The 13,573-nt window shown below is 38.1% G+C and overlaps 1 pseudogene; it reads right to left on the bottom strand.

The window, feature by feature from the left end:
* Nucleotides 1–12,683: 12,683 nt before the first annotated feature.
* Nucleotides 12,684–13,001, bottom strand: LOC114203203 (small ribosomal subunit protein eS24 pseudogene; annotated as a pseudogene).
* Nucleotides 13,002–13,573: the final 572 nt, after the last annotated feature.

Below are 13,573 nucleotides of genomic sequence, written 5' to 3'. Positions count from 1 at the left end.
CTGAGCCAGCCAGGCAGCCCACTTACGTGGCCTTTTAATCCTAGGCTAGCAGAGAATGCCTTTCTCCATGTACAAGTAGAATTTTAAAATCTTTCTTCTAAAATCTAGTAATGTATTCCATAGGACTTGATTGAGCATGCACTGTTTGTAAACAGGAGTGTGTGTGTGTGTGTGTGTGTGTGTGTGTGTGTGTGTGTTTGTGTGTAACAGGGCAAGAGAAAGGAAGAAGTCACCGTGGGAAAGAAGAAAGTGTGAATTGAGTCAGGTCTCAATATAGTCGAATACATATGCTTAGGTAAATAGCATAAAAATATTAAAATGATAAGTTCCTGGTTAAAAAAAAGTAAAAGAAAATTCTATGCGAGTTAAGGTGAGGAAGGGAGTTGTCATTTCCACCTAACGACAGAAAGTTTCATGCAGGAGGATGCCTGGGTTTTCTTATCTTTCCTTTGATGTTCTACTAAATTGAGACAAATAGCTTGCATGTTATAATTTGATGGGCACGAAATGTCTACATGCACAAAAATGTATCCCTTCCTGACCTTGCTATAGGATGTAAAATTCCCATTTTTTTGAACTTTTTGGAAGTTTATATTATAGCCAGTTGTGCTTAAAATGGATGGAAGAACATCCAAAGCCAGTCACCGCCATTAATGTCTTTGTTTAGATTTATTTCTGAAATAAACCGTAAAGAGAAAAGTCCTGAGGAAAGAGGACGCAGGACTGGGAGGTTCTCCTTGTAGTGCGGTGTGGAAAAAGAAAACGGGGGTCAGGAATAGTTTGGAATGGCAGCCTAGGAGAAGGGTCTTGACCTGCATAGGCAGATGACAGTATGATTTTTTTGGGTACTTGGTGCTGGGGAGTGCTGAACGACCAATAGAAAACTTAGAAGTTTGCCTGAACAGGTGTTTTTGTTTTTTGTTTTTTTTTCCCCTGGAATGGTTGTTTTCTAGTGTTTCCTATTTTAGTGGATGGCAGCTTCATCCATCTGCTCATAGAAACTGGGAACCTGGAGGAAGGTATAGATTGGAGTCAGCCATGCCCTTCCTTCTGTTTCTGTTGCTCTACTCTGTTTGCCATGAAGGAGAGGAAACACATACTGGAAGCTTAGGCCATAGGTAAAAACTGGTGCAGCCTGTCTTTTAAAATACTGTAATATTGTCTTGCATATAAGAAAATGCTAGAGTGAAGAAGGTCCCTTACCTGGGTGGCTCAGTCATTGAGCATCTGCCTTCTGCTCAGGTCATGATCCCAGGGTCCTCGGATTGAGTCCCTCATTGGGCTCCCTTTACCGCAGGAAGCCTGCTTCTCCCTCTCCCACTCCCCCTGCTTGTGTTCCCTCTCTCACTCTCTCTCTCTCTGTCATGTAAATAAATAAAATCTTTTAAAAAAATAAAATGCCAATGAATTATCTGTGAATGTAATTTTTATAAAATATAATTAATCCTATGTCATTTTTCTATTCATATTTACATAGCTATAGATTTCTCTGGGATTTTTGAAGATGAATTGGAGTTGCAGATTATATCTAAATCCCTCGACATCTACACTGGGTAGTACCTCTGAGAAGAGATTGTTGATATTTTTCAACTAATGTCCAGCCTTTGATTAACAGTATATATACACATGTAATGTGCATGACTCTTGCTTCTTACTTAATTCATACCAGACCTCCAGCTCCTTGCAAAGCCTATAACCCCATCTTGCTCTTCCTTATCTGTGCCTGTTATTTCTCAGTGTGCAGATACAACTTGCAAACCCACAGAGTTTATGTTGTATGCTTCTGCTGGGCAGTTCTCCTTCTGTACTTTCTTCCACCTGGCGCTAGTCGTCCCCCCACTGCCCTCCGGCCACTGCTGTTACTCTGTGAGGCATTGTAGTGTACTGCGTGTGTGCTGGTCCTTGGTACTTGCACTCTACAGACTCTGAGCGGGGCCCCATCATTGCCGCATTACCTCTTAGGGCAAATGGCAGTCTCATGCTGGGTGTTGCTGCTCTTCCCTTGGATCCTCTCAATCCTTGTCCGGGTGCCCCCTCTGAGAATTTATCAATTTTAAGATTATTGATTTATTTATTTGAGAGAGAGAGAGTAGAGTGAATGAGAACACCAATGGGAGGGAGAAGCAGGCTCCTCACTGAGCATGGAGCCCCATCTGGATCTCGATCCCAGGACCCCGGAATCATGACCTGAGACGCTTAACCCACTGAGCCACCCAGGCATGCCTCCCCCCCACTTTTCTGGTAATTCAAAGCACTGATGTTAGCACAGGAAAGCAGTTCTTTGTGGCAAAGACACCCCTTTTGTCATGTACAGTTAGAGGAGTTCCAGAACAATGCTCATCTACCAGTGTGTTAGAGCTTTTTGTGGAAACAACGTTTTGCAACCTTTACACACATTTTTCTCTCTTCATGGGACTCCTAGGTATCGATGGGGCTAGGCCCAGGATGGATTGGAGTGATGGTCCAGTATTCAGTGTGTTATAACCGCTCCATTCAGATCACTCAGGCTTTGTTGCACAAATTCTTTTGTCTTTTCCCATTCATGTGTCTCTTTCTATGGGGTGTTTTTTCTCTCAGATGCCCATCCTACCGGATTTGTTCAGGGATTTGTTAGCACAGCAATGGTGATAGTTGAGGTTCATGCTTGGCTCACTTTGATCGAGAAGAGGCCATTTGGTTTTATGGTACCCAGTGTTCCTTCTTCAGAGGTGTCAGTCATCAACAAAGACAAGTCCTGACCAGAATCTGATTTTCCTTATGAAAAAAAATGTGGTTCAAGATGGCAAATTAACCAGTAGGAGCTATAACATACTGTGGTTTTAAAATACACGTTTACATTTCCCACGTAAAGAATGCCAATCACCACCCAAAGCGTCAATTACTATTGCTTTGCCTGTTTGGATTTATGCCGCACATTGTTATTATTTCCTTTCTGGATTCTGTCAGCATATTAATAAGATAGTGTGGCCGAAAGATATCGCTTTTTATCAAAATCAGGCAGCTTTGGAAAGCCACACATCCATCTGGATATATTTTCAAAATGCATGGCTGCAAGGAAAACTCAACCCTGTTGCTGAGATCAAACCTTTTATTACCTAGTGATTGAGTGTTGCTAATGCTGGAATTTATAGAAAAGCCTGCATTAGAGCATTTCGAGTGTTACACGGAGGTTATTTCAGTGATATCCCAAGCCTTAACATTTTTTATGGGGAAGGTTTGAGAGTTTGGGTCAGATTTGAGTGATTTAGACTAATGCTCACGGGTTCAGGTTCCAACCACGTTGATAAACCAAAGCTAATGTAATCAAATAGAGGAGTTTTCCTTGCAGCCCAGTGCAGTTTCCAACGTTGATAAATGGGATAAATTTGGAAGAAACAGAGTTTATCAGGTAATACCCAAAGTACAAGTCAATTTCCTAGCTTAATAATAAAAAAATAGAGATATTTCAGCTGTTTAAACTAAATGCATCTGAAATGCTATGATCATTTCTTGTATAGAAAGGAAGAGATATTTTCCTCCGATTCTGTGAGCATTAATTACTCGCTTTCTATGAGTTAGGCAGTGTATGAGATGCTTACACTATGGTAAAATCTTACTTACAAATGTCTGTGATCCTAAAAACCACTTTCTTTCTCTTTTTCTTTTTTTTTAAAGATTTATTTTTTGATAAAGAGAGAGACAGGCAAGAGAGGGAACACGGGCAAGGGGAGCGGGAGAGGGAGCAGCAGTTTTCCCGCCAAGCAGGGAGCCTGATGCGGGGCTCGATCCCAGGACCCTGGGATCATGACCTGAGCTGAAGGCAGACGCTTAACGACTGAGCCACCCAGGCGCCCCTAAAAGCCACTTTCTTAAGTACCTCTCAATATTCATAGAGATTTTAATTGTTTTTATTTTAAATAGCTTAGTAATTACAAGATATGTTTATTGTAGAAAATTAGAAAACTCTGTGAAACTAGATTTTTCTAAAAAATCACTCATAATTTTGTTGGCCCAGAAATAACCATCGCATCATCCAGGTGAACATCTTTCCAAGCCTGTTTCTATGAATATACTTCCATTTTAGAAGGATACAGTTCTTTTTTTTTTTTTTTTAAGATTTTCTTTATTCATTTGAGAGAGAGGGAGATTTCGAGTGGGAGAGGCATAAGGAGAGGGAGAAGCAGGTTCCTTGCTGAGCAGGGAGCCTGACATGGGAATCATTCCCAGGACCCAGAGATCGTGACTGGAGCTAAAGGCAGACACTTAACCGTCTGAGCCACCCAGTTGCCTCTGTAAGGATATAGTTCTAAAACAGCTTATTCTTTTCCCAACTTCCCTTCCTTTTAAGTATACTATGCTAATTATTATTTAACTTCATCATGATTATTTAAAATCAGGATTATAAACAGTAGTTGTTTTCTTCTTTTAGCCTAAAGTTGCTATATGAAGTCTTCATTCTGGATATCTAGGAGATATAGCTGATAGGCTATTTTGAATCTAAAGAGAGCTTCAGGGCTCAATGAAATCTGTACCACAATAGAGCAAGTATACACATGTTCAGTGATTGTTGTGAACCACCTATGTACTGTCACCTGCAGAAATGGTCTCCATATTTTATTCTTGGCAGGGGTATTTTGAAAGAATGCTTCAGTCTCAAGGATGGGTTATAAGTGTATTTATTTGAATAGGTGATCTGAAACAAAGTTGTGACCTTACGTTTAGCTTTTGTTACTAATTTGCAGAGTAGTTGATTGCTTATAGATTATGAATTGAAAGGTATTGGAAAATAGAACAAAAGTAGCTCTCCAGGTATTTTTCTTACCTTCCAGTTCAGTGGTATATGAATTAACCACTTGACCCTTTTCCTGGATATAGGTATTAAAGGTCACTATGGAAATGAGAAAGTATTATTTGGGAAGGGAAGCACAGTGAACTGCCAACATCCAAAAACACCTTAGTTTGAATGAGAACTGGAACGCAGCAAATAGCCCAGTGCCTGGTATATAGTAGTTGAATGATAACTAATTTGTTACTTGAATGTTGAGTGGAAGTTCACACAGCTTGAATGGAAATGGTTCAGAAAGTAATACAGAAGAAAATCAAATAGAAATAATGGCTTCTCTGCTGGTCTCAGTTCACTGGTCACAGCTTCTGGAATGATGACTATCCCAAACAGAAGAGGTGAGAAAAAAGTGTGTTGTTACTTTTGCTCCTTTGCAAAAGTCATTTGGATTGGAGATTGAATTCTTTAATCCAATTTGAGGTAAATATTAATCCTACAATGATTAAACAAGAACTAGGTATCTTTAAGGGTAAGAAGAGATACCAAGTTTTCTGGATTGGGCTAAATTTATAGTCAGGGTCAGCAAGACAATTCTCACCTAAGGTTATGAGAGTACAGTTTTTTTTTTTTTTTTTGGTTAAAGATTTTATTTATTTGTTTATTTGAGAGGGAGGGAGCAAGTGACCATGCAAGAGCACAGGGAGGGAGAAGCAGACTCCCCACTGAACAGGGAGCCTGATGTGGGGTTCGATCCCAGGACCCTGGGATAATGACCTGAGCTGAAGGCATTCGCTTAAGTGCCCTAGCCACCCAGGCGCTGCTAGACAATAGTTTTCTGAGTGCGGTTACACACCTGATTCATGGTTGACTTTACGTGTGGTTGGAGCTTTAGATCAAGAGTTTTCTCATCTACTTAAAGGAAAATCACTCTGGCATCTACACACTGCAGAGTATAGGATTATGAAAAGACAAGAAACAAGCTGAGCAATGTTTGATAAAGAGGAAAGAATTAGGGCTCCCCTGGTACCATCTTGGCCGGGAGTCCGGAGATCATCCTGAGTAGAGCTCTCTCCAAAAAGGAGAAAAGTTAGTGTAGCTTAAAAGGAGGTGGAAGGTTACCAAAAGATAAGACTATTTCTTTGCCACTTGACCGAGGCTGGCAGAGTATTCTACCTTCCTATAGCTCCGGGGTCTAAGTTTCAGGATATAACATTGGGTTTGCTTCTACTTTCTCTTCTCACTTCTTGGATTTTATTCTATCTTTTCTCTCTTCCCCTTTGTATAGGCCAGAACATTTTGTAATAGCTTTGAATGATGAAAATAGGATGTAAGTGTTAAAAAAAAATGCCAGTAAGTCATAATTCAGTTCACAATTAACCTTCCTGCCTTCAGATTTTCATTTTATGCGTAGATATTTTAGTTCTGAAAATTCAAATTACAGTATGGATGTGAGGGAAAACCGAATAAAGGTAAACCAATGCACTTTAATATGTGCTCAAATTTAATGTATTCATTTTTTTTTTAGAAACATATTTAAAAATGTGTGGCTCTTGTCTTTGGTGAGAGAGAAGTTGAAAAAAAAAATCTATGCATTCCAGGAAGCATCCCAATTTTAATTAAAAATGCCAGGCTAATTTGTCTCCCTCCCAGAGCCACCGATATTTTGCCTTTGGGCTGTTGTGGAGACTTGTCTGCCATTTGTCTGAATATAAATAACTCTCATTTTCACACTTGTCTTTTCTTGCAGTGTGTCAAAATGGATGCTTATAGCGGTAAATTAATTTCATATCTGGAGAGCAGATACATATATATATAGAGAGAGAGCAAGCGAGTGCAAGCAAGCTTGTGTACAATTTCTCAACAAAAGACTATTTTATCTGTTATGTGAAAACAAGAAAGCATATTGTCTTGGGGGCCCTCAAGACCACCCTTAGATTGGGTGATTCGCTAAAGGGACTCCCAGAATGTCGAAAAACTGTACTTAGTGCTATGGTTCATTACAGTGAAGGGATACAGATTAAAATTAGCAAAGGACAAAGATGCCTAGGGCAGGGTCTAGGAAAAACTGGGCACAGGCTTCATGTTGTCCTCTCCCACTGGAATGGTGCACACATTTAATTCTCCCTTCAACAATGTGTTCTGACGTTTGAAAAGTGTTGATGCCAAACAGGAAAGCTCCTTGAAACCTTGGTGGCCAGGATTTTATTAGGATTTAGTCATAGAAGCATTGAGCTCCGCATGACTTACCTTAGCTCTACTCATTCTCCAGCACCACCATCCCCTACCCCCAGATCTAACAGATAACCGTGTGGCCTCGGGCCCAACATATCGAAAAGAAGTTAAATCATATTCTTTCTGGTGTGGAACAAGGCCCCAGGTTACAAAGACACTGTCAGGAAGGATATTCCAGTGGTCTAGAGGTAATCTCCCAGAAGCCTATCAAAGGTCATCCTGAAGACCTTTGGATTGCGCGACATTTGAATAGGCTCGGCCTGCTGAATTAGCTCTTTTGTGCATGGTCATGGTGCCAAATACAGAGGCTTTTCACATAATTCTGAATGCTGAATTACTTCTTTGGGAAAAGTGTCAAGGCAGTACGATTCCATTGTCCTCAAAACATTGCCGGGAAGCAGACAACGTGGCCTTACGTTGAAGGGGCCTCTTCTGTGGTGTCCCAATGCTAAGTGCCGGTGAGTGGGTGGGTGGACTAACTAGAATTGCGGAGGCTAGTACTAGAGGCCGGAGTTGTGTTAGTTGCGTTAAGAGTCAGTAGTTTTAGTTTTTTGTGTGTTCCGGTTTTCTCTAGAGGTTCCTTGTGACAGTGGTAAATATTTCTCGTAAGGGGAAATAGAACCCGGTTACCTTTTCATCTTCATAAATTTCTTTATCCCGTTATACAGCATGTGATCTAGCAGAGATGAAACAATAAGGGTTTGATGGATGGAAACATTTTTGTTTGGAAAAAGGAAGAACAAAGGTCTCGGGCACAGAGTGCTAAAAATGGTAATCTTGGGACCATCCATGGGGATTCCTGAGAATCATGGGAGCATTCTGACGATAAGGCCACATGGGGATTTTTAATCACTGTGAATCCAATGTGATGATCTATTTTTCCAACTTCCCAAAATTTTTGGAGGGTAGGCCTTTCTGCTATGATTTATTTTTAGGCTTTGTGTTAACCTGTCAACCATACTTGATTTCAATCATTTAGAAGAATATAACGGATGTACAGGGTATATGGGTATTCATGGCTTATATCTGAGACCTGTAACCTATGGTAACAAGATTAGTTCCAGACCTCACGTATGGACAAAACAGGAATGGATCCAGTGCTGGGAATTTAAAGGAAAGCCATGGAATTTGATTGCTGAAAGGTGAACTAGGCTGCAAGGGTAACATACCTGATCTCCTTCAACATAGATAAGGTTTAGTGAGATGATCAGCATGCCTTTCTGTTAGGAATGTATGTTTTATTTTTAGAAAATTGGAATTGCCTAGAAAATACAAAATTATAACTCAGATGTGTTTAGAACTAAACTGAATCCTGCCTGTGTGATTGGGAACCTCAATGTATAATAGGGCACCTTGAAGGAGCATTGGGTAAACAGAGTTGAATTTACATGGTCCTTGAGTATTAATAGTGATGCCTGAGCATGTTTAATAAACAGAAAACTTCGTAAGAAGAGCTCACTATCAAAATCGTGAGGTATGCTAATACATTTTTGGAGCAGGTCTGAATTGATAATTTAGCTTTTTTTGTTGCTCTTGGTTCTTTATGGATAATTTTTTTGTGTTTCAGATTCTGCTAAGTTGGTTGTATAACAGGACCTCTTGCATTTTTGGGGGGGTAGGTTTTGAAAAATTTTGGGTTTTGTTGAAGAGGGATTGATTTAATATTCATCTGATTTTTCAAATGTATTTTGCTTTTCAAATATGCAATTTAAGGGCTGGATGACTTTTACTTAAATAAGAAACTGTTTGATTCTAATTATTTTGCCCTCATCTCCTGCTGTCATTCTTTTCTCCTGCTCTTTCCTGCCACCTTTTCTGCCTCCTACTCATCAATCCATGTATCCATTGAATATTTATTTCATACTGTCCTATTCAGAAGTACAATTGTAATCACTAGGGGTAAAGTGGTCGGTAAAGTTCATGTCTTTTCCTTAAGAATCTCAGCAGCCTCACCGATATTTAGTGCTAGTCTTTTTGTTTTAAACATTTTGATGGCTGTCAAATTTTCTCTCATTTTGATTTTAATTTGCATTTCTCTGATGATTAATGGTAGTGAGTTTCTTGTTCTGTCCTCATTGGCCATTCACATACCTTCTTTTATGAAGTGTCTTGTTCTTCGGCTAATTTTTAGTGGATCATTTATCTTTTTGAAATTGTAGGGACGCCTGGGTGGCTTAGTTGGTTGTGTCCACCTTCACCTGAGGTCATGATCCCAGGTTTCTGGGATGAAACCCTGAATCTTGCTCCCTGCTCAGTGGGGAGCCTGCTCCTCCCTCCCCCTCTGCCCCTCACCCCTGCTGTGGGAGCTCTCTCCCTTTGAAATAAGTGAATAAAATCTTGAAAAGAAAAGAAATTGTTGGTAGGAGTTCTATGTTCTAGATACAAGTCTTTTATCAGATCTATATATTGAAAACATTCTCCCATTGTGTGGCTTTTCTCTTTATTCGTTTATGGTATATTTTCATGGAGAAGTTAATTTTAGTAAAGAATAACCCATCAATATTTCTTTTATGTTTAGTATTTCTGTGTTCCATCTATGAAAATTTGTCTACCCAAGGTAATGAAGAGATTAAATACTGATGCTTAACTCTAAAAGCTTCACAGTTTTAGCTTTCATGCTTAGGTCTATTATCCATCATCCATTAAATTTTGTATATATGGTGATGTAGAAATCAATGTTCATTTCCTTCAATTTTAATATTTTCTAAAAATGTTTTATTTTAATTAAAATGCAGTGTTTAGTATTAGTTTCAGGTGTACAATATGATCGATCCCCTTCACCTACTTTCGCCACCCCCCACCCCACCTTCCTTGTGGCAACCAGCAGTTCCTATTTAAGAGTCTGTTTTTCTATTGTTTTCCCCCCCTTTATTCTTGGTTCCTTTGTTTTGTTTAATAATTTATTTCTGAGAGTTTTAGATTCCCAGAAAAACTGAGCAGAAAGTACTACTTGTTCTTCTGACCGCCCCTCCCACTACTGTAACACTCCACATTTTGGCTAGTGTCATGTACAGGGCAAGCTCCCCCTCACCCCCCGCCCGGATTTAATAGACTTTATTTATTTATTTTTTTTCAAGCAGGTTTAGAGTCACAGCGAAATTGAGTGGAAAAACCCCCTGCCCCCTGACAGGCACCACCTCCTTATGTATCAGAAACATCCTACACCAGGGGGGCATGTTTGTTATAATTGATGAACCCACATTGATAAATCATTATCACCCCAGGTACATAGTTTACATTAGTTTTCATTCTTGGTGTTGTATATTCTATGAATTTTGATAAATTTATAATGACACCAGTCCACTATTTTAATATACTGAATGGTTTCAGTGTGCCAACAATCCTCTGTATAATCCCCACTGCCTCATCTATTACCTGGAGACCACTGATCTTTCTACTGTGTTCAAAGTTTTGTCGTCTTTAGAATGTCATATACAGTTGGAATCATAGCACTGATAGCCTTTTCAGATAGGCTTCTTTCACTTAGTAATATGCATTTAAGGTTCCATGTCTTTTCATAGCATACTAGCTAATTTAGTTTTAGTGTTGAGTAATATACTATTGTCTGGGTGCACCATGTTTTATTTATTCATTCACCCACTGAAGGGTATCTTAGTTACTTCTGCATTTTGTTAATTATGAACAAAGATGCTATTAACATCCTTATGCATTGTTTTGTGTGGACATATGTTTTCAGTTCTTTTGGGCAAAAACCAAGGAATGCACTTGATTGATCATATGGTATGTTCAGTTTTGTAAGGAACTGCGAACTATGTTACAATGTGGGCATGACATTTTGCATTGCAACCAGCAATGAAGGAAAATTAATGTTGCTCCACCTTTGTCAACATTTGGTGTTGTCAACGTTCCAGATATTGGCCATTCTAATAGGTGTGTATTGGAATCTCAGTGTTTAAATTTGTAATTCCCCGACGGCATATGAAGTTGAGCATCTGTTCATATGCTTGTTTGCCAACTGTATATTTTCTTTGGTGGAATGTCTTTGGCCAGTTTTTAATCAGATTGTTTTCTCATTGTTGAGTTTTAGGAGTTTTCAGAATATTTGGGATAACAGTTCATTATCAGATAGGTCTTTTGCAAATACTCTTTCCCAGTTTATGGCTTGTCTTCTCATTTACTTGACATTGTCTTTCACAGAGCAGAAGTTTTTAATTTTACTGAAATCTGGCTTATCAATTGCTTCTTTCATGGATTGGGCCTTCGGTGTTCTACTTAAATAGCCATCACCACAGTCAAGGATTTCAACTGTGTTATATTGTACAAATTTTATAGTTTTGGGTTTTGCATTTAGGTCTGTGATGCAGTTTGATTTAATTTTTGCAAAGGGTATAATACCTGTGTCTAGTTTCTTTTTGGGGGGCGGCGGGTTGGCTATGGATGTCCAGTTGTTCAAGTACTATTTGGTGAAGGGTTCATATTAAAAATATAATTGTCTTGTAATTACTACATGTTGCAAAGCCTTTCTTTTCCCTAATTAAATTATTTTGGTGCCTTTTTGAAAATCAATTGACCATATATGTGTGGGTCTATTTCTGGGCTTTTTCTTCTGTCTCTTGATTTGTCTATTGTTCCAATAACCACATGTCTTAAAAATTGTATCTTTAAATAGAGTAAGTCTGGAAATTAGAAAATTTAAGTCTTCTGCCTTTGGATCTGTAGCACTGGTATTTTGATGTCTTCAAAACCATGAACATAATAGATCTCTCAATCTCTATGTATTCTTTAATTTCTGTCATCAATATATTTTAGTTTTGATATAGAGACTTTACACATCTTTTACTAAATTTGTTCTTCAATATTATGCCGATGTTATTTATAAACAATATAAATTTTCTTTTCCAATTTGCTCGGTCCTAGGATAAAATACAATTGTTTGTTTTTTATTGCCCTTTTACATTAATAATTTAATTGATAATATTTCAAGGTTTTTTTGGGTTCCTTAGAATTTTCTATATATACAGTTAAATCATCTATGGGATGTTTTATTTATGTTCCTAATATTTATGCTTTATTTTTTTTCTCCCATATCACCGCACTCATTAGGACCTCTAGGACAATGTTGAACAGAAATGGTGAGAGGGAAATCTTTATCTGATTTTAGGTTTAGGGACCACATGGCCACTATTTCACCATTACATATGACTTTCTTTTGGATGTCATTTATGAAATCAAGAAATTTTACTTCTGTTCCTAATTTGCAAGAGTTTTTATCAAAATTACTTAGTGGATATTGTCAAATACTTTCTTTACATTTCCTAACATGGTTGATTGTTTTTTTTTTTTTTAAACTTTATTCTGTTAATGTGGTAAATAAATTTCTAAAATCAATGTTAAAAGATCTTCTATTCTTAGAGTAAACTTGCCATGGTTTTTTTTACATAATATGGGATTCAGTTTGTAACCTTTTGTTTAGGTTTTTGCACTTATGTTCTTGAATGATATTGGCATATACTCATCCTTTTCCATAATTTTTGTTTTTGGTTAGGTATTGGTATTGAATATACGCTGATTTTATTAAATAATTGGGGAACTTTCCCCTCTTTTTTATTTTTATTTTTCATTTTTTTAAAGTTCTTAAGTTTATTAATCGTTTCATGAAAAATTTGCACAATCACCACAGATTAAGTTTCTGCAGAATCTTTATTCCTTCTGTTGTCCAATCTCCGGCTTACTTTTTGCCTACACCAACATTGGCTTTTACAGTCCCCCTGATTTTCTTCATTCTGTTCTTGTGTTCCTTTCACTGTTTTCTTGAGGTCTTTTTCTTCTCATATAGGCCATGTCTTTGCAAGTCTATGTTTGGGTTCACTTTTCTTTGCATTATCCAAGGAATCACAAAAGCAGTTGACTTGCCACCACCAAAATGGGTTCTGAATCTAGATACAAAGATGGTATCTGGTGTGGTCTTGTGCATCTCAGCTAGTTTTTCCCGAATTTCTGTCTTAAGTACTGTTGCTTTTCTGGGGTGAAACACTTGAATGACCATCTGTTTTTGCTGATATAGTTGGTTGGTCATGAACCTCCTCGTCCGGATAGTTAGTGTTCATGATGTTCACGATGGTCACAGAGCTTCTAGCAGCCAGGGAGGAAAGGAGCTCTCTCTTTCTAAATTTAAGCTGTATAAGAGTTAAAGATGGGTGATATGTTTATGAATCCTTAAACGTTTGGTAAAATTCTCCAGCAAAGGTTCTTGAGCCTGGAAGTTTTGTTTGTGGGAATATAGTTTCAAATTTAATTCCTTTAATAGTTTTAAGGTTAGGTAGGAATTTGTCTATTTTGTAGGTTAGGAAAAACTTTTCTTCTACCCTTCTAGGTTCTTTGGCTCATGTAATAATTAATTTGAAATAAGACAGATTTAAAAAGAAAAATACAAATTTAATTTTGTATATAAGGGAGCCTCATAAAAATGTGATACAAATGGCAGTGGGGTAGTTATTGCCGTACATGCCTTCCTGAGTTAAGCAATGGGAAAGGGGGGAGGGTACTTCACAGGATCATAAGAAGAGCATACGTTTAGTAATTAGATGTTTGCATTCACATGCAGATCATTCAGATTAG

Source organism: Eumetopias jubatus, unplaced genomic scaffold (genome assembly GCF_037043125.1).
Source record: "Eumetopias jubatus isolate StellerSeaLion01/CBP00866 unplaced genomic scaffold, mEumJub1_p1.0 scaffold_11, whole genome shotgun sequence".
In the NCBI taxonomy this organism is placed as follows: domain Eukaryota; kingdom Metazoa; phylum Chordata; class Mammalia; order Carnivora; family Otariidae; genus Eumetopias; species Eumetopias jubatus.
The sequence above is the reverse complement of the archived record's forward strand: the minus strand, read 5'-3'. Positions and strand labels throughout refer to the sequence as shown.